At 37.8% G+C, this 26,141-nt stretch overlaps 1 pseudogene; it reads right to left on the bottom strand.

Annotated features, from left to right (window-relative positions):
• Nucleotides 1-2,901: 2,901 nt before the first annotated feature.
• Nucleotides 2,902-17,563, bottom strand: LOC101411047 (stearoyl-CoA desaturase-like; annotated as a pseudogene).
• Between the last annotated feature and the right edge of the window lie 8,578 nt (nt 17,564-26,141).

Genomic DNA, 26,141 nt, shown 5'->3' on the forward strand with positions numbered 1-26,141 from the left:
GGGTTGGGGGTGTTCTGCAGCAGGTAGTGGAAGCTACTTGGGACCCATGATGGTCCCCAGGCTGCGGTGGCTGCTATTAGATATGACCACTAGCTGCAGAAGTGTTCCCCACCTGAACCTTTGCACAGATACTTCTCATAGGTACGATAAACTGGACATCCTGAGCATTCGTGAGCCTCTCTCCTTATTGCTTGATATATGTCAAACAAAACAGAGGCAGAAGTAGCCCCTGCTGGAAAAGGGGCCAAGGCATTTAGGACTTCCTGACTTCCCCAGACCTTACTAACCTGTAACTTCCAGTGAGTTGGGGGTTTGGTGAAGGGACCAGGTTAGGAGGGGAAGCAGAAATAACTCAAAGTAATGAAGCATCCTACTATGCCCCAGTAAGCGATAGCAATCAGAACCCTATTCCCAATAGTCCAGTCTGTGGGGGCCACAGCAGCAAGCCCAACTCCAAATGTCATGGTGAGTAGGCAGTACAAGGTTAGGCTCCCCCAGGAACAGGGGTCCATTCAGCTGTCGCTCTGTGTGGCCAAGGCCTGGGGTTTCTGAGTAATTCGCACCCTCAGGGGATGGTTGGACACAGGTTGGGCTGCCCAGTCATCTGGCTCTTCACTGGGATGTGCCTTCTTGACTCTGGAATGATGGACCCAAGGGACGACACCTGTAACCTTAAGAGCAGTGGGGGTTACAAGTATCACTGTGTGTGGTCCTGTCCAGGAAGGCTGGAAGGGTTCCTTCTTCCAGTCTTTAACCCAGATTTGGTCCCCAGGTAGGTAGGGGTGAACTGGGTATCCCAGGGGAATGAGGTTCCTGGACAAAACAGTTTTGTGTATCTCAGCTAGGATGCCCACTAACTGCTGGAGGAGGGAATCCTGGTTAGCGTCCCCTAGGAGCCAGAGTTTCCCTTAAGTACCTGAACAATTGGGATGGCCACCAAATAAAATCTCAAAGAGTGAATAACTGGTGGGTCCTGGGGTACACCTCACCTGGAGAAGGGTTAAGGAAAGCAAGTCCATCCAAGGGAGACCAGTTTCTTGGTAGAACTTGGCTAGGGTAGTTTTGAGGGTTCGATTCATGCATTCAACTTTCCCTGAACTCTGGTGCCTATAGGTGGCATGACGTTTCCACTTGATCCCCAACATTTTTGCCAGTTCCTGGACTAAGGTTGCCAAGAAAGCTGGGCCATTGTCACTTCCTACTGACATTGGCAACCCATGTCATGGGACAATTTCCCTGAGTAAGGCCTTAATTACCTCTCTTGCTTTCTCCATGCAGGTGGGGAATGCCTCAACCCAACCCGAGAAAATACATACCATTACCAACAGGTATTTGTATCCCCAGCTTGGTTTTACTTCTGTAAAGTCCATGACTACATCCTCAAAGGGGGCTGTGCCCAAGTGCTGGACTCCTGCCGGAATGTGTGGGCCCTGCACAAAGTTGTTTTTAAGGGAAACCTGGCATAGTTTGCTGATGGTGGCACAGAGGGAGACCAGTCATGCTATGTAGTAGTATCTTCCTAGCAGGTTTTCTAGTGCAGTCTTTCCCAGGTGAGTGAGCTGATGGTACTGCTGGACTAGAGCATAGGTGGCTCCCTTGGGCACAAAGACCAGATTATGAGGAAGTACCCAAGCTCCTTTGGAGGTTTGGCTTCCTCGCTCTCCCTCAATCCAGTCCTTTTCTTCTTTGGTGTAGACCAGCAAGTTGGGCCTTTGTCCTACGAGAGACAGCTGTGGGACTAATTCTGGGGCCAGCTTTCTGTAGTCTTCTCCTGCTGCTTAGCAGCCTCATCCACAAACCTGTTTCCTCTAGCGACCATGTCTTCACCGGTTTGATGTCCCCGGCAGTGGATGACAGTGACTTTGGCTGGCTCCCAGATTGCATCTAGCAGCTGAAGAATTTTCTCTTTGTTCTTGATTCCCTTCCAAGCAGGAGGATCAGGCATTCAGGCAGATATAAGATTTCATGGTTCACCTCATGACCACTGAGCCAGCAGGTCCTCTATTGGCAAAACGGTCACAAATTCGATCAGCCCCCTGTCACTCCTATGATGTTAACAGTTTTTCCGCCTAAGGGAGTAACAGGAGTTGTGACCACAGAGTGCTCTGCACCAGTGTCTATCATAAAGTTCACTGTCTGGCCCCCAACTTTTAACCTGACCATGGGCTCATGGGGACCAAGGTTCAATGAGCCCGATCTCCCCTCTTCAGTGTCCAGGTTTGCCAGGCCGATCAGATGATCCTGGGTCTCAGGCTGGTGTTTTCATCTCACAGTGTCTCCTTGGTGCACCTGAGTCTTTTGGGGGCTCTCACTCTTCCAATGTCCACTCTCCTTGCAGTAGGCTCATTGGTTTCTGGCCAGTGGGATCCTCTTGGCATTGGTCCCCCCTTTCTGGGGTGGCTCTTCTCATCCAGTGGGGTTTGGTTTCCCTAGAGCTGCTGCCAGTAAGGAGGTCTGCTGCTTTAGCTTCTTCCTGGCTTCCTGTTCAGTGACCTCATCTGGACTGACAAAGACTTTGTTCACAACTTCTAGCAGTTGGGTGATATTCATGCCCGTGAAGCCATCGAGCATTTGTAGCTTCCTTTGATGTCTGCAGCTGTCTGTGCCATGAAAGGTATTCACCATCCTCTGATTTTCTGGAGCTTCTTGATCAAAGGTAGTGTAAGCCCAGAAGGCCTCACAGAGCTGTTCATAGTAGTCTCCTGGAGATTCGTCAGGCTTCTGAACAACTGAAGTCATCTTTGTCCTGTTCATGGGCGGCTTAGGGCCCTCTCGGACCCCTCAAAGGATTACCTCCCTGTAGTGTCAGAGCCCTTGCTCAGTGTTGAAATCCCAGTTGGGCTGGGTGTCTGGGTCTGCCGTTCAGGCCCATTCTTGTGGGATGAACAGAGTTAGGAGGAGTTAGCAACAGTCATCCCAGGTGGGATGATGGGTCTGAAAAATGGACTCCATGAGGTCGATGAGGGCCTGGGGCTTTTCAGAGTAAGAGGGAGTGTGGTGTTTCCAATTCAGGAGGTCTGTGGTTGTAAACGGCTGATAGTAGAGGATGGGCCAGCCAGGCTGGAGGGTTTCATTTTCATTCAGATGGAGTGGGCCCTGTGTCTCCCAGAGGAGCATCTGGAAGGCTGGCTGAGCTGACCAGAGCCTCCTGGCCACCAGGGTACCTGAGTCTCCCCCCGAAGTGGATACATGGTCTGAGGCAGTAGCCAGTGGAGGGGGCACAGCAGGAGGGTTTGCCCGTGGTTCTGGGCCTGGAAGAGAGAGCGAAGGAGGAGGCGGGTCTCTGGGAGGCCAGATAATGTGTGAGGGTTCAGGGGAAGGGCCAGTGCAGTAAGGGCATATGGTGGCGGTGGAGGCAGGAGGTCCTCTTCTGCCAGTCCTTGATGAATGACTGGCTTCTGAAGCCTTGCCTCCTGAGTTACTAAAATCCTACTCTGTCCCTTTTTCCCAGCACATAATTGAGCCCACAGGGGCAGTGTTTGGGCAATCTCTAAGTCAATGTAGGGGAACTGGTCAGGGTGCCCTGGATCTCCGGTGACCACTAATCATCCTGCATGAACCCTGGGTATGTCCAGGGTCCCCTCTGAAGGCCAGTCAACACAGAAAGCTGGCCACTCCGATATACAGATTGTTCAGAGTTGGTTTTTTTTGGATTCATCTGGATGTCATAATCTCCAGAAAAGCCCTTTTTAAATTCTTAAGCATGCAAGTCAATACGGTGGGTTTCGACTGTGGTGAACCCATCCCTGTGTCAGTGGCGCGAGACAAAGGATGGGGGTGCCCCTTTCGAGGTCTCTCAGATGCCTGCCTGTCTGTGTCTCTCATGAGAATTTAGGTTTGTCTTGGCTAAGGTGTCTGTGCAGAGTCTGGATTGGCCACTACGCCATATGACATAGCCGTGGAATGCAGGGTGGGGCCCACTCGGACTCTGCAGTGCAAGTCGTGCAGTCACAGACTGGTCCGATGGGTGCAAATCCCTTCCGTCCTCACTCATTCACACATTCACTAAGAGTTTAAACATGACCTCCCCCAGGTCTGCTTTGTTCTGTGTTCTCGTTAACTGAGAAATTAAGAGGTGATCAGTCTCCTCTTCTGTCTGGAGACAGGCCTGCCTGAGCCTGGACTCGGCACCTGGGGCTTTACCTTGTACGAAGTCTTTGGGTATCCTTCGGTCCCTCTCTCCACTGAGTCGGGCCAGGTCACAGGCATGCAGCCCCTGCTCAGAACTCCTTGGAAGGAGGTCCCGTCAAGTGGACAGGTGGCACCTACCTTGTTCATCTGGAGCTCACTGCCGGCCACTCCCACTGTCTCCTAGCCGGAGGTGCAACTGGCCTGCTCGGTTGGGTTTCCGGGTCAGGGAACCAAATTTTGAAGAAGTCCAGGTTCGGCTGAAAAACCCAAGCGATACTTAGAGACATGAAGGAACTCAGGTTTTATTACGTGCTCAGACAGACCCAGAGGAGAGTTGGGTCTCCAAATTCTGGGCCCGAAGCTGCAGTTTGCAGGGGCTTATGTAGGGGGCGGGAAGCAAGCGGGAGTATAGAAGCAAATTTTGCTGTTAGCTGCGATAAATGGGCACAGGCTGAGGCAACGGCTGCTGTCTTAGATTAGCTTGTTGATTCACACAAGTGAGTTCTTACAGATGCACACCTTACAGCCCACAGCACACACACATACCCAAGGGCTGCATTATCAGAAAACAGCTCCTTTCAGCATTGCACAACGGGAGAAGGAAGGGGAAGCGGGTTCCCTCAAGAAAGGGGAAGGGGATTCCTTCAACAAAGACACTTCCTAACTCTAATTTTTCAGTTTCTGTTTCTCCAATCCCTATTTGACTCCACACTTTCAGTCCAACAACTGCCTTTGTTCGACTTACTTGTGACCTTTATGGTTTTCATTTTATGGATTAAAAAATTAGTCCTTTAGCAGTCCCATGATCCATGTAATCCTTCTTGCCTCTCCTCTTCTTAAGGGAAGGCACACCTTCCCTGTTTCTCATCCTTACTTGTTTAAATCATATGAAATTGCCATTTTTAAGTCAAAAATTGTGAAATATTGGCAACTTCATATAGTTCAACCTATCATATATCTAAATTAAGGGTTTGAAACTACTCAGAGGCAGCATACTTTAAGGTCAGGCTAGTTTGGGAATATAAACTAGGCGTTCTTTGACTCCACTCTTCATTTCAACAGGCTTCAGCTTTCACCAAAAAGTATCATTTTATTCAGCATGAGACGACCTATTTGATCCTTCTAGAACAAATAAATTGAAAGAACACTATCAGTACTTATATTTAGATAAACTTGCCCACAATTCAAAAAAAGGAAAGTTAGAGAACTGAATTAAAACAAGATATATGCTCATTTTTAGAGATTCTTTGGTCAAACTATTTTTTTCAATGTTGTAGAAATTCTCCATACATCTCATAAGCAGTGAAAATTGTTTACACCATATTTCAGGCTTAACTATTAGAATTCTAAATCATATATATTTTTCTCTCTTGAAATGCAGTTGACTAAGCCTCATTTATTCAACAAAACCCTGTAAATAAAAATACTTTTATAACTATTTCACATATTATCAATTTTTAAATATTTTGGAATTTTTCATTTAACCTGAACTTTTTCATTTTAAAATCTAGGCACCTTAAAAATATCAAAAAAGATAATCTTTCCAAAATTATATTATCCAAAAAATCAGTTATTAAAAGATTAAGATAGCTTTACAAAAGCAGTACTATCACTGTATTACCTATGTTGAGTTATTCCAGCAGTATTTACTTAAGAAATAATACTTCACTGTAAATTTTTCCCATAAAATTATTGCTATACAGAAATTATAAGTAACAGACTGACAGAATCTATTATATGATGTTTTATATGTACAAAGCTTTAATTCTGAGAACATTTAACAGTTAAAATTCTATTAATATGTTAAATACAGTGAGTTTTGCTCAGTCCTGTTTGATATGGCCATATTTTCACCTTCTTATGTAATTCATTGTTTTAATACAAAACTCAGTGCTCTGAAATAATTCTGGAAAGAGATGAAAATTTTCCCTTAATACTTTACACTGATATACTGTCACTCTTCGAGTGTAAATTTGACAAGCTTGCATAATCTGAACAATCTGCTCATAAGAGAGCTGCAAAACATAGTTTTATTCCCAGTGAGCAACTATTTGCTTTTCCTCTTATGAATATTTTTGAGGACTGATTTAAGACCTGATTGTGAAAAAGTGTTAAGCAATATAATATGTGTGTCCTGAGATTTTTTTTGGTATAAAAATTTCACCCAAACATAACATTGTTTGTTTTGGTATAAAAATTTCACCCAGACATAACATTATTTTAGTAGACATCAAGCTGGAGTTCATCTTCCAGTCTTTGTCTTATAATTGGTAAGAAGTAGCTGATTATCCTTCCCATTTCTCTTTAAAATGTCAAAGACAGTACAGAATTAGAAGGATTGAGATGACATGAATAGGCTTCTGTGAATGGAATTTTAAATGTGAGTCTACCAATAAAATGTAATAAAAATAATTTAATAATTAGATCCTTGAGCTTGAGTTACTGTATCTACAATATAAAGTTAATTGTAAACTTCTCAAAATAATTTTGAGAGTTGAATGAGAGAACTAAATGTTCACCTCTCATTCTATTTACTCCTTTTGTCTTGTAACATTGTAGTTTTATCACTAGATGGAGAATGTACTTCCTTGCCTTTTGACTTTGGGCTCATCACAAGGTTTGATTTGGCCAAAAGATGTTAGAGGACAGGATGCAAGTAGAGGCTGAAAATGTGCTTGTGTAGTAGAGTTACTTCTTGCTCTTCTTCCATCATATAATAAGAAGAACATAAACTTGATGGAGCTTTCTTCAAAAGAAAATGAAAGACACATTGAGCAGATCTGGACCCAACCAAGCCCAGCCTAGATCAGACAACCTCAGCAGAAAAGAAATGCATAGGTATGCAAAAAAAAAAAAAAGATTTAAATATTAAATTAATGAATTTTGTAGTCATTTGTAATTCAGTATTATTGTAACAAAAGCCAACTTATTTTTATGTTTTTTTTTCTTAATGAGCAATTTAATATAATCTTAGTGAAAATATATCTCTTCAGGAGAGGAAAAGAAGACTCTAGGAATTAGAAGACCTGCAAAATTGTCCATTGCATCTTGACTAAAACTTTCCAGTATCATATTTTGTCATGTCAAGATAACTTAACAATCTTTGTGTCATACTCATTAAATCACTATGGTTTTTCATAATAAATATTGTGATGCTGAGACTGAAATTCAGTAGCCAGATGCTTCATCTAATGTTCTTGCTAAAAAGAATGGAGAAAAGTACATTTGCCAATTCAATAGTTCCATTCCGAGTTTCAAGGACTTTCTTAATTTGCTCCAGCTAAAATTGGAATGACCGTCTATAGTGGACTGAATATTATCCCTCAACACTTCATGCCTTCCTCCCTCATCCCACTCCAAACCTCAGAACATAAACTTATTTGGAAATAGGTCTTTACATTTGAAACCAGTTAAAATAAGCTTGTATCAGATTAGAGTCAATTGAGCTTCTCTTTGATTTAAGTAACTCAGAAGAATATATCTTAATTTTAAAATAATATATTTTCCTATATTTTCAACAGGTATTTCTATGGGGGGGATAGTGATTAGATAACTTCATAAGTTTTCTTAATATCCATGTGTAGAAACATTTCATAGACATATATTGTTGGAGAAAATATGGCTCTTACTGGGACACAGAGACTGATTGACCATAAGCAAATAATATATTTATTGAGAAGCTCTCCCAATGGAGGGACTCTGAAGAATAGACTTCAGTCCTCCCACCAGCATGGTGGGGTCTAAAGAGAGACTTCAGCCCACTCCTGGAAAGGGAGAATTTGAATTTATACAGTACATTCTTAGGCGGGGGAATGATAGTGGGAGGGGTTTGAGGGTCTGAGTGAGGTGCAGGGGCCAATAGTAAGTTTTAGAGGGAAGAAAATTTTCCGAATAATGATTTCCTAATAATGATTAGGAAAATTTTCCTAATAATAATTATAGTCTCTTGGAATGCTGCAAGAGCAAATGTTTTTTTGGTCTGTAGGGTTTTAAAGGGTTTCTTTATTTTCTCCGATACATAAATATGAAGGTTTCCCTTTTGCTCTGATATGCAGATAGAGGTAGTAATGATCTCCATCTCCCTCTGATATGCAGATGGTGAAGATCTCTATTTCCCTTTACTCCTGTCTCTATGGGGTTCCTTTGTTTAACCTGTGGGAAAGCGCTTGTGCCCTCAGACATGGGGGAGAGGGTTTACCTTTTTCCCAATGCATATCAGGGGAAATTGAGGAACAGCTTGTAAATTATTGCAAACCTCTTACATACATTAAATGAATATTTTCTCTATATTCTCCTTTCTTAAAAATGCCATATTTCAATTATATTAAAGTAACCATTATCTTGATTGCATTTTAAATATATCATTACTTTCGGCTACTAAATCTCTCTAATTCTTGATGCAATATGCACTAAAATCTCCCTCTTCAAAACTATCTCTCTTTGCCTTGCATTTTAATAGCTTTGTCTTCATATAATTAGTTATGCTTTCAGATGTATGTGAGTTTATAAATGTCTTATCTGCCTCATAAATTGATATTTTCATCAATATACAGTATAATCATTATGGTATTTAATAATTTAATATTAAATCAATATCGATAGTGCCACTTATTAATTTTTTGTTATGTGTTTGTTGATTGTGCCTTTGCTAATTTATTTTAACCTTAATTTTGCACTTAGTTGAAGTATATTATTTTAAGCTACATTTGGCAGTTTACTTTCCCTAATTCAGTAGGAAAATTTGTATTTTAATGACCCATTAACTTTTAATTTAATAATACAGTTATTAGATTTATTCTTTAATTATACATTAATTCTGTTCTTTGCTCCAATTTTATTCTCAGTATTCTTTATTTGGCCAGTTGATCTGTTGGTATTACTTGTCTTCTGTCTTCTTAGTTAATTTGGTGGTACTTCACAAATCTACTGTTTCACTCAGAATAATATGATTTCTGAACTCTATACCACTTCTGATGGAACTTTTAAAGTTTACTCTTCACTTTTCACCAGTCTGGTTGTGAGGTTTTGCTGAGGTTGATTATTCTCTTTCTACTTGTGATATGTCTTTTATATTTCAACAATTTTCTGCAAGATTAATATTACAATCTGAGACACTCCATTAATACTATCGCTTTTGGATTTAAGCACACATGGGTAGATGACTGATAAATGAGAGATAGATTATATGGAGAGACAGAGCAGAGATATAATAGGTAGATTATTATAAGATTGATTACTCAATGCTGTCCTTCCTTCTCCAATTATCCCTATCGAAAGTTTTAGTTTTGGTTAATGCATTATTTTGTTCATTTCTTTTACCAAATATGTCCTTCAGATATTGAACACAAATGATGTAATCTCTAGATCCTTGAAAATTGCAAATATTTTTCAGATAAAAATATTGATTTTTTAACTTTTTTATTGAATTATATCACCAATGCATAAACATATACAAACAACAAATGCATAATAGTTGTGAACCTAAAAAACAAGCATATAACATCAAACAAACATATATAACATCTCACCCTACCACAAGTAACTTGCATTGTTTTTACACCTTTTTAACTAATGATTAAAGAACATTGTCAAAATATTACTACTAAACAAAGTATTTTCCCTAACCAATTCAATTATTATTATCTTTATATCATTTATGTGTGAACATAAATAAACAATTAAGTGTATAGCAAACCTTGTGAACTTACAAAGCAAACATGCTAAAGGTGGGTGAGAATTGTGGTTGATGGTACATATTAAAGAGTGTCCTTTGTGAGCTACAACAAATGTACATCACTACTGCAGGGTGTTGGGAAAGTGGAGAAGCATGGGAAAAATAATGCTGGAGTGAAAAATATTTATTTTTTAAGCTTATTTTCTTAGTATTATGTAGATGTTATTTCAGAGACTTCTAGCTGCCAGTGTTATGGATAAAAAATTAATAACAGTCTTATTATTTGTAGTTTTACAAATCATTTATTTTCTTTAATTGGAAGCTTATAATATTTTGTGTTTTCCATGGAGCTGAAAAATATTACCAAAATATGCTTAGGTGTGTTTATTTGTGTATGTGTTATTTTCAGTCTTACAATGAACTTGGAATTAAACATAAGACTCCAGAATTTTCAACACAGTAAATAGTGCCTCACGCAAGGGTGCTCCTGAGGGCTCTAGAGACATTTAGACACTATAGGCAGGGCAGACACAATCTCATGAAATCAGCACCCTGCTGGTAAGACTTACAGCAGAATATATGTGTTGACGTATGTCCCTAATGTATCAGAGTTTGTCTCATTTATAATTTTCCTACACATGGTTCTTCTGAACCCTTTAATTTGAACCTATAATCGGCCCTATGCCCATTAAATATATGTCCCAGGGACATAAATCTTCTGTCTGTTTGTATGCCATTTGAGCCCTGGATGTCAGCACGGTTGCAAGCCAACACCTACTCTATAATTCATCAGACTCACCCAAGACAACTAACAAAAGTATGATGATGGACAACACCCATCCCAAAAAACAGAGAGTACCTACAACTGCAAACCAGACAGTTTCATCCATCAGTCCCATAGGATCTAAGCCCACTCTCAATTGGAAGCAGAGTGGGCATCACCATCCTAAAATCCTCAAGCCTAAGGAATGAACAATTATAAAGGGGAATGCAATTATGGACTGAAGTAGACTCATTTTTATTCTAGTTATAGAAGTACTTGTAACCTTGGTATAAAGACAGTGGTCAGCAGAGATTCTGAAGGGAGGGAGAGGGAAGAATAAGTGTAACATGGGGCATTTTTGGGACACTGGAATTGCATGATATTGCAATGACAAATACAGGCCATTACACATTTTGTCAAAACCTATAAAAGTGTATGGTGCAAAGTATAAACCATAATCTGAACTATAGACCATGTTTAGTAGTAATACTTCAATATATGTTCATCAGTTGTAACAAATACACCACACTAATGAAAGGTGTTGTTAACGGGGGAAAGCATGAGACAGGGAGAGTATGGAGTATATGGGAATGTCTATTTTTTTAATGTAATGTTTATGTAATCTAAAGATTCTTTAAAAATAAGTAGTTATTTTTATATATTAAAAAGAGAGTTCATGAAGGATGAAAAAAGTGTGGATTCGCTGTTGCTCTACAAAAGAAAGTGGAGGACTTTTAATATAATTTGAAATGCTGGGAAGTTATGCAAGCTGATGAAATTTTAGGCCTTTATTATTGCTAGGGTTAAAACAAACAAAACATCACTTATTGAAGTCATTGGATAAGTGACATCATTGCCTTAAGTAAGGAAATAGACCTTTGCCCAGGCTGCCATTATTAATATTTGTGGAAAATGCTCAAAGAACTATAGCTTATTACATCACTTAAAGAGTTTCTGGATTGATTTGCTTGTATAAACTTGTGACTGGACATCAAAGATTTTAAGTGAATATATCTGATATAATAAAAGCTAACTTATTAATTTGATACTCAAACCATGGACAGGAAAATCTGGTTTGTGGAGACACTGTAACCACTGACTACAGGGCATTTACTTATAATTATAATTTATGTTAACTGAGGAATTGATAACATTGCTGTAACCAGATGCCTTCCTTGCCCCTCACTTACGGTCAGATTGTTTAGTTTATTTCCATTCCTTTACTAATTATCTTATGTTAACTGAGTGATTTACATCAAACCTTTTCAGCCACTTTATGCTTATGCCAGCTGGCTTTTGGCAGTTTTCAAGGGTATCTCAGCCAGTGTCTATACACTTTCTTATTAGCCATAACCAAAACATAACCAGTCAATATCGATCAATTTAAATAATGTTATGATTTCCACCTCCCTTTGTTAAAATCCCATAAAGCTCTAAGCTTTAAATTTAGGGGAATCATATTTGAATGGGTGGTTCCTGTCTCCAAGCCAGTCAACCTTACATTAAAGCTCTTTTTTTTTTCAAAATTCTGATGTCTTGGTATTGACTTATGTGACCATTGGTCAGCAAGTCCTTGCTCGGTAACAATACTACCAACCAAATATGTCAGATTATTGAGGAATAACTAGGTATGAAGATGAAACATTTTGGGGTTTTGATTTCTGATTCTCTTGCACTCATAATTAAAATTTTTAAAAAATTCATCATCTACAAATTAATACATGTCACATTCCAACTGAAAATTACTATAGTCAAAGTGGAATTCATAACAAGAAGAGTGGAGAGTTTAGGGAAGAACACTTTATGAAACTATCTCCTAATATCAAACCTTATAAAACTGCGAAGGAATAAATAGTAACTACAAACAGCATGCAGTATTTTCAATAAAGTCAGCAAAAAGGAAAAAATGGGAAAGTACAGTTGATGCTAAAATAGAAATTAATGCCATATAACAGCCCAAGTCCGTAAAATTATTGCATCAGGAACTTAAAAAAGAAAGAGAATTTAATTCATGGTCAAAATTAAGGTAAATCTTGCTCACAATTTGATTCCCCAGTTAAGATAGTTTAGAACCTATATTGATGGATTTTTTTAATATTTTCATATTCACAACCAGTGTAAAACAGATTATGAAAACTTGATGCAGTGTCACTAAGGAAAATTGTGTTAATACTCTACTGCCACTGATATAATCAAATACTTTCTATTCTGTGCTTATGCTGAATTTAATTAAATAGAAATTATATCTTTTGCATATTTTGGGATGGTAAAACTAGACTGGCTAATTATATTAAGATGCTAAAGTTAAGCTAGTTCAATGTAAATATCAAATCAACATTTAGCTTAAGACTATCCCCATCCTTATTGATGATCAGAATTTGTAGAGCTGTTGAAAACCAATTTAGCTCAGAGTCAAGGACAAAATAGATTGTAAGGAGCAAACAATAAAGCAAATGAATTCAAAATCCCCGCAACAAAACCTTGCAACAAAAAATCCCCACATAATATGTATAATTATATAATGATTTTGAAATGAATTAATATGTTTAAAATATAAAACTATGGACTTATTAAGAATTAGAATAAAAATGAATGGATAGCATTCGAGGAAACATTCTAAATGGTTAAAGAATTATAACTGACAAGCAGACTGAAACCAGATAAATAGCCATTGAATATCATTCTTTCAAAACCCATTTATATATCTCTTACTATGTGCCACGCACTGAGGTACTTGCAAGGCAATCAATGGTGCACAGACCTTATGTTGTGACTGTCTCCTAGACGAAGGAGGAGTAAAAGACAAATATTATAAAGTTATAAAAAGGAAACAACCTTTATAAAAGACAGATATAGACTTCTATAATGCTTGAAAGCATTGTATTTTAGAGGAAGGGACATTTGTACCAAGGTTAGAACAATTTGTAAGAGTCAGGGTGGGGAGGGAAGAACAGATGGCAAAAACCATGAGCTGTTACCGAGCATGATGTGTAACAGGGAATGCAAGGGGCCAATTTGGCTGGAGTGCACAGAGTAGGGAAAGGCATAGAGTGAGGTCAAGTCTTCTCAACCTTGGCACTAATGATATTTTTGGCCATATAATTCTTTGTTGGGGTACATGTCCCATGTATTGTAGGATGTTGAATAGTAACATTGGCCTATGTTTACTAGATGCTGGCAGTACCTACTGCAGTCATGACAACCACAGGTATCTTTTTTTTTAAGATTTATTTTTTATTTATTCCCCTCCCCCCTCACCCAAGTTGTCTGCTCTCTGAGTCCATTTGCTGTGTGTTCTTCTGTGACCACTTCTATCCTTATCAGCAGCACGGGAATCTGTGTCTCTTTTTGTTGTGTCATCTTGCTGCATCAGCTCTCCGTGTGTGCGGCACTGATCCTGGGCAGGCTGCACTTTCTTTCACGCTGGGCGGCACTCCTTGCACATGGGGCTCCCCTATGCGGGGGACACCCCTGTGTGGCAGGGCACTCCTTGCACAAATCAGCACTATGCATTAGCCAGCTCCACATGGGTCAAGGAGGCCCGAGGTTTGAACCGCAGACCTCCCATGTGGTAGGCAGATACCCTGTCCATTGGGCCAAGTCTGCTTCCCCCACAAATATCTCCAGATATTGCCAAATGTCCTCTGAGAGGTAAAATTGTTCCCAGAGAGACCTATTCAGTTAAAGGGAAAGATTTTGTTAATAAGAAGGAACTAGACATTGTGTAGGGTAGACTTTATCCTAAGAATAAAAGAAGCCTCGAAGAGGCTTAAGCTTGATCTCAAATACCTTCTGAGGAGACCACGTAGGTTTCATTTCAGAAAATAGTTTTGAGAAGGGGCCAGAAAAGAGAATAAGTGAACATTTAAAATTTTTCTGCATGAGACAAATTATAAGAAAATATAGGTGAATATCTGATCTTGGTTTACAAATGTCCTTCTGTGGTATAGCAGCAAACAAAACAACAATGAAAGAAAAGATTGACTAGGACAGTTAATTTCATGTGTCAATTTGACTAAATTATGGTTTTCAGCTGTTTGGTCAAACAAGCATTGGCTAGATTCAATTGTTGCAATGAGATTATTTCATTGATAGATTTAAATCATTCCTCTGTTTACTGCATCCATGGCTAGTTACATCTACAATTAACAAAGGATAGGCCTCCTCATCCAATCAGTTGGCCCTTAAAGGAAGAACTAAATATTTCAGCATTCAGATATGTCTCTAATGACTATATAAGTATTATAAATGAACCAATACAATTTTAACAGCTATGATACAGTTCTAGACAAAGCTCTTGAATTCTGCTAAGCATTGTTTTTCCAAATATAATTTTACTGTAGATACATATTAAACATATGTGACAACCCTATCCTATTATCCAAATTATCTTGATTAGGAAAAGAAAACTATAGTATCATGGAGATCAGAATATTTAAATTCCTACGTCATATTTTTTACTAACATGGATAGAAAAATAAAATGTATTAGACAACCAGTATGTGTATAAAAGTAAATTAGAAAGAAAATTTCAATGTTCTTAAGTAAAATTTTGCAGATTATTATTCGGGAATGACCAATGATAAAATGGGTTAGAGAATAAGTACTATAGGCTTATGAAAGAGAAAACAAATTTGAGAAAATGCTGGACGCACACGTCAGAAATAATATAATGCAAATGTATGCATGCCTTTTAAGGATTGCTGTAGACCTTAAAATGAAATCATAGGAGACTTTATATGGAAAGAAAGAAACTTAGGAGGCAAAGACTACCAAGGATGTTTTCCAGTACATGTCAAGATATCAAATGAGCACAGCTATGTCCTGAGGTTTGGAATAAATAAGCTAAGAAGCTAAGAAAGAGAGTAGGAATTATTAATAACAGAAACTAACAAAATCACCATGAAAAATTCCTGGAGATATTTAAGGGTGTTCTGAAGTACAATATGCATTGGGTATTGACTATAACTTGGAGGCTGGGGCAGATGGATGCAGCAGTGAAGGGTAAGTTAAAGTAAATGTGTGTTTCTGCCCTCAGCTTTTCTTCACCTTTTCTTTTAAAATGTTGACTGTTAATTAGTCAATAGACAAAATAAAAGCAACATAAAAAGCCATCTGTTTCGTTCAACTTCCTGCTTTTACTTTTCCTCTTCCTCTCTGTCCAAACCTCTAAGGCTTATGAATTACAACCTAAGGACATTCATCATCACTTTTATAATTTCTTAGAAAAGATTTTAAGGTGAAATTCTGGGGAATGGAGCAAAGTGCTCCTCACTTCCTCCTCTAAATACACAGTGTCAGAATAAAGATTTAAGGGTTCCAAGTAGAAAGAAATATAAATGAAGGGAAGAAAGTTTTGAAGGAATAATGAGAATAAATTTCTTAGATTGAGAGAAAGATGAAAATGCATGGACTGAAAGGACTCATACAGTGACAAGTAGGAGAGATCAAGAAAAATTCACAACTAGACACATTGCAGTGATTTTTAGAGTTATTAAATAGAAGAAGAAACGGTAAAAGCTTTTGGAAAGAAAGACTGAAATCATCTAAAAATTTTAAAAAGCTCTATCAGATGTATATAAGACTTTTGAACAACAATGCTAGATGGCATAATATATTTAGAGTATAGAAAAAAGTATCACAATGGACTAATAGTTTTAAAGTATGACAATAAGAACTTGTCTCCTAAAATGTAAAATGGTCATAAAGAATAGGAAGATAGAGACAATGAAAGAAGAAATAATAATATCAGCTTAGCATCACAAAGGCAGAGTTGTTGGCTTTCAATACTTTTATATTTTGAAAAATTATTATATTCAAATGGACTATCATCATCATCTTTAGCATCCTGGTAGCATTATTCAGTAGTTAATAAACACAATGGTAAATCTCTGACCAACTCACTTTTTGAAAAAGAAAGTGAGGGACCCCCAAACTCAGTCATTCTTGTAGTTTCCATTTTTAATCCTGGCCAGATGGTGACCTTGAACACTTTCTTCTGGTCATAAGGCAGAACGTTTGCAGCCATCCAGTCAATGAAGAATGTGGTGAGGTAGAGGTGCCAGTAGTACTCACCTGTAGAGTAGTTCGTAAGGTAAAGTGTAAGGAAGCCTGCATCAACAGTTCCCAGGTAAACCAGGGTATTCTCTCTGGAGTCAATGCTCTTTTCATAAGAGCCATATCCATAGGTAGGTGGCACTATTCACCAGCCAGGTGGCATTGAGCACAATAGCATAACACAAAAAATGTAGCAATGAACAATCTGTGTTGAAAAGTTTTACCCCAGAAATAATAAGGCACCAATGTGGACAGGATGAAGCACATAAAAGGATACTGACTTTTTGTAATGTCTTCTCTGGAACATCACCATCTTCTTGGCTTTTGGCTCAGACAAGTCTAACAAAGGGTCCTTCTTTTTTAACAGTGGGTGTTTGCACACAAGCAGCCAACCCACAAAGAGAAGAAAAAGCCACATATTAATTATGAGAATCAGCATCTTTTTTTATGACAGGATGTTCTTGGGGGCATTCGTAAATGTCATTGTGGAATGCTATCATGTTGGCAATGGCCAGGAAGATCCACAGGGGCAGCTGGGCTTTATATCTTTGGTGACTCCACAGACAGTGAGTTTTGCTGTTATGCCCCAGACACACCTGAAATAGTAGAAAAATGTCCAGAGGCAAGTATAGATCTGGCAGCTGGGCAGCAGTAGGAACCCATACAATGTTCCAAAGTGTAGAAGACGTAAGGATGATGTTTCTCCAGACATGCTCAAGCTTGGTCCTTGGGCCCTCCTAATCCTGGTAGCTTGGGTCATAGATACCATCTTTCACTTCAGCGCGTATGTCTTCTTCTATGAGTAGAGGAGTCTTCTACAACTTACCTCCTCCATTCAGCAGAACAATGGAGGGAAGCACTGTGATGATGGTGGTGGTTGCATAGGAGCTACTTGCAGCAATTAGGCTGACATCTGGGATCTTGGATGCTGAGATCATTTTTCAAGGGCAGAGACCGGACCCTACTCTGTGTTTTACACAGATCAGTATCTGCCCCAAACCACTGTCTTATTTCTTCTCTTATCTTCTTTCTCTTCTGATCCCACTGGCCTTTTCTTTGCTTTATTTATAGTACCTTCCTTTCTTTACCTCTTATTGCTTCCAAATCACTAGAGGATGTCCAATTTCCAAGGCCTAGCCAAACTTTCTTTAGTAAACTCTAGGAATCTTTGATCCAGATAACACCCCTTCCTTGACCTGTCTTGACATTCAGGGTCGATGGCTCAAGCTAGAAATAAATCTGTTTTACCAAAGCCTTTAGGAGGCCATTACAACTTCTTATCAAGCTGGCGGCTGACAGGTGATATAGTGTGGCAATTGAGATTATTTATGAATTCCAAAAAGAGATTGTTTATAAACTGGTTTATTCCTCTGAGTGAGATACACTTTGATTGTATTAGATTCAAATGAGATGTCTGATTAAATCATGTTAAGATTAGGGCTTTGATTTGTCCACATCAGTAGGGTATAATTCAGGTTAAGTCCCTGCCTCCTTGATGAGCAATATAAATGGGCACTCACTCAAGAAGATACACAGAAGAAGGCACAGAAAGAAAGAGAGCTCCATAGACAGGGCAGAATGGAGAAATTTGATTCTGTGGACCAGGGAAGAGAGACAGGCAATTTGCCTGATAGCTTGCAGCTGAAGAGAACAGAGCATCTGAGCTGAGGAAACCCAGAAAGAAACAAACCCTCTGCCAGCCTACAGCTGAGATCAGAAGAAGCTCAGCCCACAGAACCTTAACAGGAAGAAGGAAGGAGAGACCAAGTAGAGATCGCCCTCCATCTTGCTCCAACATGTGGCAAGTGACTTGGGTGAGAAATTACCTCTTGTGGTACCTTGAGTTGGACTCTTTAGGATCTTGTAGTGGTTAGCTTTTACTCCATATAAATACCCTTTATAAAAACCAACAGAGTTCTAGTACTTTTTATCAGCACCTATTGACTGACTAATACATATGAAATATGAAATAGCTAAAGGGTCCCATGATAATCTACACATTTCACACTTCCTTTACCTTAAAAATGTGCATCATGATAAGAGGCTGTGCTAGTTTCTTAGTGCTGCCATAAAAAAAATTCACAAACTGGGGGCTTAGAACAAATATACATATTCTGGAGATTAGAAATATGAAATCAGAAATCAAGGCTGAGAAGGGCTATGTTCCCTCCGAAGTGTCTAGGGGAGGATACTTCCTAGCTTCTTGTGGCTAATGGCAATACTTGGCACTCCTTGATCTAAAGCTGTATCAGCAACTTCTGTCTCCATCTTCATAAGGTCATCTTCACTCTGTATGTGTCTGGGTCTCTTCACACAGCTTTTTTATAAAGTCGTTAGTCATTGGATTTATGTCCACCCTAAACCATTCATCTTAACTATAATAACTACATCTGCCAAGACACTATTTAAAAATAAGGTCACATTCTGAATTTCTGGGTGACATGAATTTGTGCAGGGAACACCATTCAACCAGTACAGAAGCACCATTATGCCATATGCTGTGCTGATGTATCAGCAAATCTTAAAATCCTCTCAGAATGGTGTTGATAGAGGAACTGCAGGCAGAATAAATATACCCATTTTCAGATAAATTTCAATTCTGATAAGGTCAAATTTCTGTAATGGTAAGAGTCTTATATAATCAGTTTCTTACTAAAGGAGTATTGATCATCTCAGATAATGGTGCTATGTAAAGGCTTGTCCATCTATGCTAATGACAGATCTAACATTGAGCAGCAACTTTTTTACAGGAGAATAGCATTTTATTGTTCCATCAAGGAGTTGAGGGATACTTGCATTGCTTCCATATTTTGGCCTTTGTGAATAATACTTCTATGAATATTTGTGTGCAGATATCTGCTCAAATCCTTGCTTTCAAATGTTTTGAGTATATACCTAGAAGTTGAATTGCCAACTCATATGGTAATTATATACTTAACTTTCTCAGTAGCCATTAAAGTGTCTTCTATAGCAGCTGTACTATTTTACACTCCCACAAACAATGAATGTTACTATTTCTCTGCATCCTCTTTAGCACTTCTTATTTTCTAATTTTTTTATAATAGCCTTTCAAGTGGGTGTGAAATTGTATCTCATTGTGTTTTTTTTTTCAGAACGAGAGTGTTTTGTTTTTAAACAATTTGTCAACTGTGAATATACTAAAAAAATCATTGAATTATAAAGTTTGAATGCCTGAATCGTATGTATGTGGATCTCAGTAAAACTATTAAAAATAAGTTTATCAAAAGCAGTTTGAACAGTGCTTTTCTTCTTATCATACACCTTTTGACCAGGAGTAAGCCTCTTTTCTTTGCCTTGGTGAATTGTCAGACTCCTTTCCAAGTTTGGATCAGTTTCCAGCATTTTACACTGTGCACTTTTTTTTTTTTTTTCATTTCTCTAACAGCTTGTGATGTTGAGTAACTTTTCATATTTTTTTGGTCATTTGTACTAATACAGCCTGTGCATAAATTCAAAATTGTATCCAAGTGTACCTAGTCTCTAGAAATCCAAACAAGTAATATAGGCCACACAGGCTTTGAATGTTCAGAAAGGATGTAAGACTGAATGTGTATTCAAGGTTGCATCCAGATGGAGTGTGGGGGGGATTTTAATTCAAGCTCACCTGAAATGTGGAGGATATGCCAATTCAAGCTCACCTGAAATGTGGGCGATATGCCAATTCAAGCTCACCTGAAGTGTGGGGGATATGCCAATTCAAGCTCACCTGAAATGTGGAGGATATGCTAATTCAAGCTCACCTGAAGTGTGGGGGATATGCCAATTCAAGCTCACCTGAAATGTGGGGGATATGCTAATTCAAGCTCACCTGAAGTGTGGGGGATATACCAATTCAAGCTCACCTGAAATGTGGGGGGTACTTTAATTCAAAACCTATCTGGTACTCAGACAAACACTTAACTAACAAGAAAAGTCATTTTCTTTCATAAAAGCACCATTTAACTCCCCACCCTTGTATCTTTTCTGTATAAAAGGGAACACAAAATTCTATTCAGGGCTCAGTTTTTATTAGGACAGGAGTCTGCTGAGTCTGGCCAGTCGAAATAAATCAACTTCCTTCTCAGAGTTCTCGTGTCCTGGCCTTCGATACTGCATACACCCGACTTCTCTACAACAGTGTATTTTCATTAGAGAAATGTCTATTCAAGACTTTTGCCGATTTTTTTAGTGGATGTTTTTCTTTTTATTCTTGAGTTGTAGGATTTCTTTATAAAGTCCTGGATATTAATTCCTTATCAGATATGTGGTTTCCAAATATTGTCATCTATTTACAATAGAGTTCACTGTGCTGTCCAGTCCTCTGTCTTGATGTTGATTTTTGTTTGTTTGTTAGTTTGTTTTCTTTCCTTTTCTTTTAGTGGCTTAAATTTTGCATTGATGAAATGTTTGGCCTGGGCATTTAATCCTGTTAATAGTTATGCAGTCCTTAAGATCAAAACATGAGCTTGATTTTCAGCACAGTTTAACCTTTGATGGCTAAAGATATGGGTCTCTTTTAATTTTCTATGAAAGAATTCTGGCTTTTATATTGTACCTTGAATAGGTAACTGATTGACCTATACTATCATTGCCTTTCTTTTTTTTTAAAGATTTGTTTTTCATTTATTTCTCTCCCCTCCACCCCCCACCCCCAATTCCCCATTGTCTGCTCTCTGTGTCCATTTGCTGCATGTTCTTCTTTGTCTGCTTCTGCTGTTGTCAGCAGCTCGGGAATCTGTGTTTTTCTTTTTGTTGCATCATCTTGTGTGTCAGCTCTCCTGGGCAGGCCGAACTTTCTTTCGTGCAGGGTGTCTCTCCTTATGGGGCGCACTCCTTGCGTGTGGGGCTCCCCTAAGCAGGGGACACCCCTGCAGAGAACTTCTTGCGTGCATCAGCACTGTGCATGGGCCAGCCCCAGACGGGTCAAGGAGGCCCAGGGTTTGAACTGTGGACCTCCCATGTGGTAGACAGACACTCTATCCACTGGGCCAAGTTCGCTTCCCTATCATTGTCTTTCTTTAGGACTTCTAGTTTGATAATCAAAATCTAGTCAACTCCAAAATCTACTATTTGCCATTACCCCTGTATGTTTCAAGTGTTAGAACTGTTGTATAAATAGGGTTTTCCTTTCTACTTCGACCTGATTTCATTCCCACAAATGAGGAACTAAATAACTGTGATGCTGCAGCTCAGTATATTATCACTATTCAATTACCACCACAAGTAGGTTACTTGGAGACTTTTGACTAATTAAAGTCTTTCAACATGATGACCACTACTATTAACACATTGGTATGGAATTCCTTAAAATACAACAAAGAATAAAGGTTTGGGATGTGAATTACTTACTTGGGAGGTACTCACAGAAAGCATAATTGAGAAAATTTGGGACAATGGGAATGGAAAAAACTGAACTGGATTCAGGGACTTGCAAGCTGTGCAATCATGCAAGAACCGATTGCTCAAAAGGACACCACATCTAGCTTAATGCTCTATGTCATCATCTTGAAATTATTGAGACTATTATCTTTGAGTTTGTGTTTTATAAGTGAAGTCTGATAGAACAATGAAGCATGCATGTTACCAGAGGAAATATGCACAATATATATGTCAAATGTTCTTTTGTTCTATTCGTGAGTAGTGCTCACCAAGTCTCTTGGGCACAGAAAGTCAATGTCTTGGGAGTTTAGTGAGACTAATGTCACATCTAATTCTTCCAAAAGAAAGAAAGAAAGAAACAATAGAACTGGGTTGGAATTAAGAATTGAAATGAGCTAAGGTATTAAAGAAAGAGATAATATTTCAAAGCAATAGGAAACCAAAGCTCAGAGGGAGAGTTAACAGAAGGGAAAGAGAGAAAACTATTTATTGTAATTATAATACTCGGTATTGCTATTAAAATTATCTTTGAAAGTGTCAGTTGGCTGAAAAGCTTCTGTATTTCAGAGTACATAATTAACTAAACTTGAGATTTTGTAGTAGAAAAATATAAGATGTCTAACAAAGATTATTAAATTCATTGATGAAAAATTTATAAATGACTGATAATAGATTATAAAAGGAAGTCAGGGTAACTTAAATTCTTAATTTTAATACATTAACAGCTCTTGACAAAACTAATAGAAAAACAACATCAACTGGAAATACATTAGACTTAAAAACAGACTTATTTTTTGTTATATGGCAGAATTATTTTGACCATTGTAATAAAATAATAAGCAAGCTTGAGGTACAAACACTATTAATACATAATAGTATTTATATTTAAATGGCACATAAATTTGAGTGCCTGAAAAATATCCTGAGTATTTTTTCAAGAAATGTATTATGAATAAGTGTCATATGAACATGTTCAATAATATTTTTCTTTATATAAATATTTTTATATCAGAGTTGCAATATGTTATTCTTACAGAAATGTCAGACAATTCAGTTAAGCCAAAACATATGAACAAAGCTCACCCACAGACGAATCATTCAGAAATAACAATTCATAACTCTGGGGCATATATCTTTACAAGCTGTGGCCAGAATAATGGTCCTCCAAAGATGTCCATATCCTGATCCCAGGGTGAATATGTTACCTTGATGTGGGCTATGAGTGGGAGGCTTTTTGTCTGTTCAGAGATAACCTAAACTATCTGTGATTTGTGGGTGTGGGATGATAAAAGGCTGCAGTCCCATGGCAAGGACTCCAGTCCCAGGAAACAGTTTAACAATGTAAGGTCTATAAACTTTAAGTATTCAGGGGAAATGCAAACCAAATATGCTAAAAGCTTACCTAGAATACCTGAGGTCCATGCTAAAAGCTTACCTAAGATGTGGAAGATATATATGCTAATTCAAGCCTATTGAGAACTGAAACAAAAGAACCATTTGGCCTTTCCTCTCTGTATAAAAGGGACTCAAAAATCTTGTTCCGGGCTCGGTATTGAAACAGAAAGCTCCCGAGTCCGGCTGGCCATCAATAAACCATTTTTCTTTCTCAAACTCATTCCTGAGTCCTGGCCTCTCTATACGCAAATAATTAAACCTCTCTCAAATTCTACAACAACCTTACATGGAAAAGGAGATTGTGCAGACGTGATTAGGTATAAGGGTCTTAATATAAAGAGATTATCCTGGATTATCCAGGTGGACTCAAATCACATGAATACATGAAAAAGAAAAGAGAAGAGTGAGTCTGAGTAATGTGATATTAGAAGGACTCCCCGCTTTGTTAGCTTTAAAGATGGAGGAAGGGGCCAAGATTCAAAGAAAACAACTGCCTCCAGAAGCTGAGAACAACCCTCAGACAGACAGAAAGAACTCCAGAACAACAACTACAAGGAATTGAATTCTCCCACAATCTGATTGAGCACAAAACAGATCCTCCTTTAGAGTTTCCAAAGAATGAATTCAGTCTACCCACATCGTAATTTCAGTCTAGTGAAACCCATACAAGACTTCAGAACTGGACAAATGTAAAATAAATGTTTGTTTTGTCTTAAGTCTTGAATTTATGGTAAATTTATATATCAGGAAATGCAAATGTCATTTTATTCCTATCTCTGTACAAACTAATGATATATTTATATTTTTAATTCATTTTAACTTACATGTTTTGTTTCCTGTTTTATTCACCTAACAATGTATTATGGATATCTGTCACAAGAAGCAATATAATATAATGGTAAGAGTACAGCTTCTGGAACCAGATGATCTCAGTTCAAATCAATGGGTTCCATTTCTTTTGTTTTCTTCTCTATAAAATAAGATGATAAAAATAGTACTAGCTCATTAGACTAATACATGCAAAGTAATTGAAAAAGTGTCAAGAATCCAGTAAGTGACAAATAAAGGATGGTACTTAAATTTTATTATTATTACTTTTATCATCATTACTAAATATACAGCTATCAACGATATTTAAGAATGTTGCAATATATAATTAAACAATCCCTAATAAAGGATACTTAGCTTACATTCTTTCTTTCCATGGAGCTTTTGCTGTGTAACTAATCACCCCAGAACAAAGTAATTTAAAACTGCACCATTAGTCATAACTCTGTGAATATCTGGACAATGTATTCTAAGTTGGGCTAACTTGCTGGATCTCTGCTGGGCTTGCTCTTAGATCTGGCATTTGCAGGCAAATTGGCTATGGTTGGATGTTACAGCACACCTCGTTTATACCCATGGTTGGCAGATGGTCTTTCATCATCTGGTGGGCTAACCTGAGCTTCTTATCACTATAGCAGTGGGACGAGTCCCACGCCTGCAAAAAAAAAAAAACACAAGTCCTCTGTACAAATGCTTTTCAAGCCTCTGCTTCCATCCATTTCCTAATATAGCAGTGGAAAAAGCAGGTCACAAGTATGGGCCTAGAATCAGAGTGTGAGGGCAGTCTCAAGGCAAGGTGGCTACAGAGAGGGAAAAAGCTGTGGTCATGTGGGGAATTACCAAAAATATAATTTGCTTCATTTTGTTAAGATAATGAAAAATGTCAAATGAACATATGATCTTCATTATCTACAAAAGCTCATCTAAGTCAGACTTCTCTGTTTTTGTTTATTCAAGGAAATATTTTCAATAATTGATTTATAATGATTGTAAAGATAAGTATTGTAATGAAAATAATAAATACTGTACAACATATAATACAGAATTTTGGTAATTATTGGTAAAATTAGAATTTATATAATTGCAATATTTATTGACACATGCAAAATAATGGGTATAGCATTCAGTTATAATTTTCCAATTGTTCTTAGTTTTGGGGGCCTCATATATTTTAGAGGGGCCTCACATATTTTGGGGGGCCTCATATATTTTAGAATCTATTGAATTTTTATAATTGAACTACATTACCTTGCTATTGCTTCCATTTTCTTACTCCACAGTGATAAAATACCTGTATTTAATTTAACTGCTGTGGACCATCATGCCAGTAATAGACAGTAATAGAAACCACAAATTAAACAATGGGTTAGTGTGAGTATGTGTTTGTGTGTTAATATTTACAGTACTGAGAGCATATCTACTGACTGTAGCATTACGACTACTGAGAAGAATATGCGTGTTTCTAATATTCATTGCCTGTGTTTTCTATGCTAACCCCCTGGAAATATTAGAAGTTAGACTGGCAGGGATTCCTATACAAATGAATGCTATATAATCTCCAACAACAAAGCAAATTGACTTGGCATGTAGTGTTCAAAATGTTCTAAGAATTCTGGGAAATTTATATAACTGTTTAAAAAACTAGTGTTTATGCACTCAACATGAAATTACTATAATTTTTAAAATAACCATTTTATTATGTGCAACCTTTACCTCTAGTCTTAAAGTTCTAGGTTAGAATACATATGCCTTAAAGCTTAATAATAGGACTTTTTAATGATGGAATGATATTTATTTATGTTGTTTATATTTATATTTGAAAATGCTGTCAAAATAGGTATAAAAAAACACCATGTTTCTAAAATCAAATTATAAATTCCCCAAATTTTATAATGTGATTTGTGCCTTTTTTTG

Source organism: Dasypus novemcinctus, chromosome 1 (assembly GCF_030445035.2).
Source record: "Dasypus novemcinctus isolate mDasNov1 chromosome 1, mDasNov1.1.hap2, whole genome shotgun sequence".
Classification (NCBI taxonomy): Eukaryota; Metazoa; Chordata; class Mammalia; order Cingulata; family Dasypodidae; genus Dasypus; species Dasypus novemcinctus.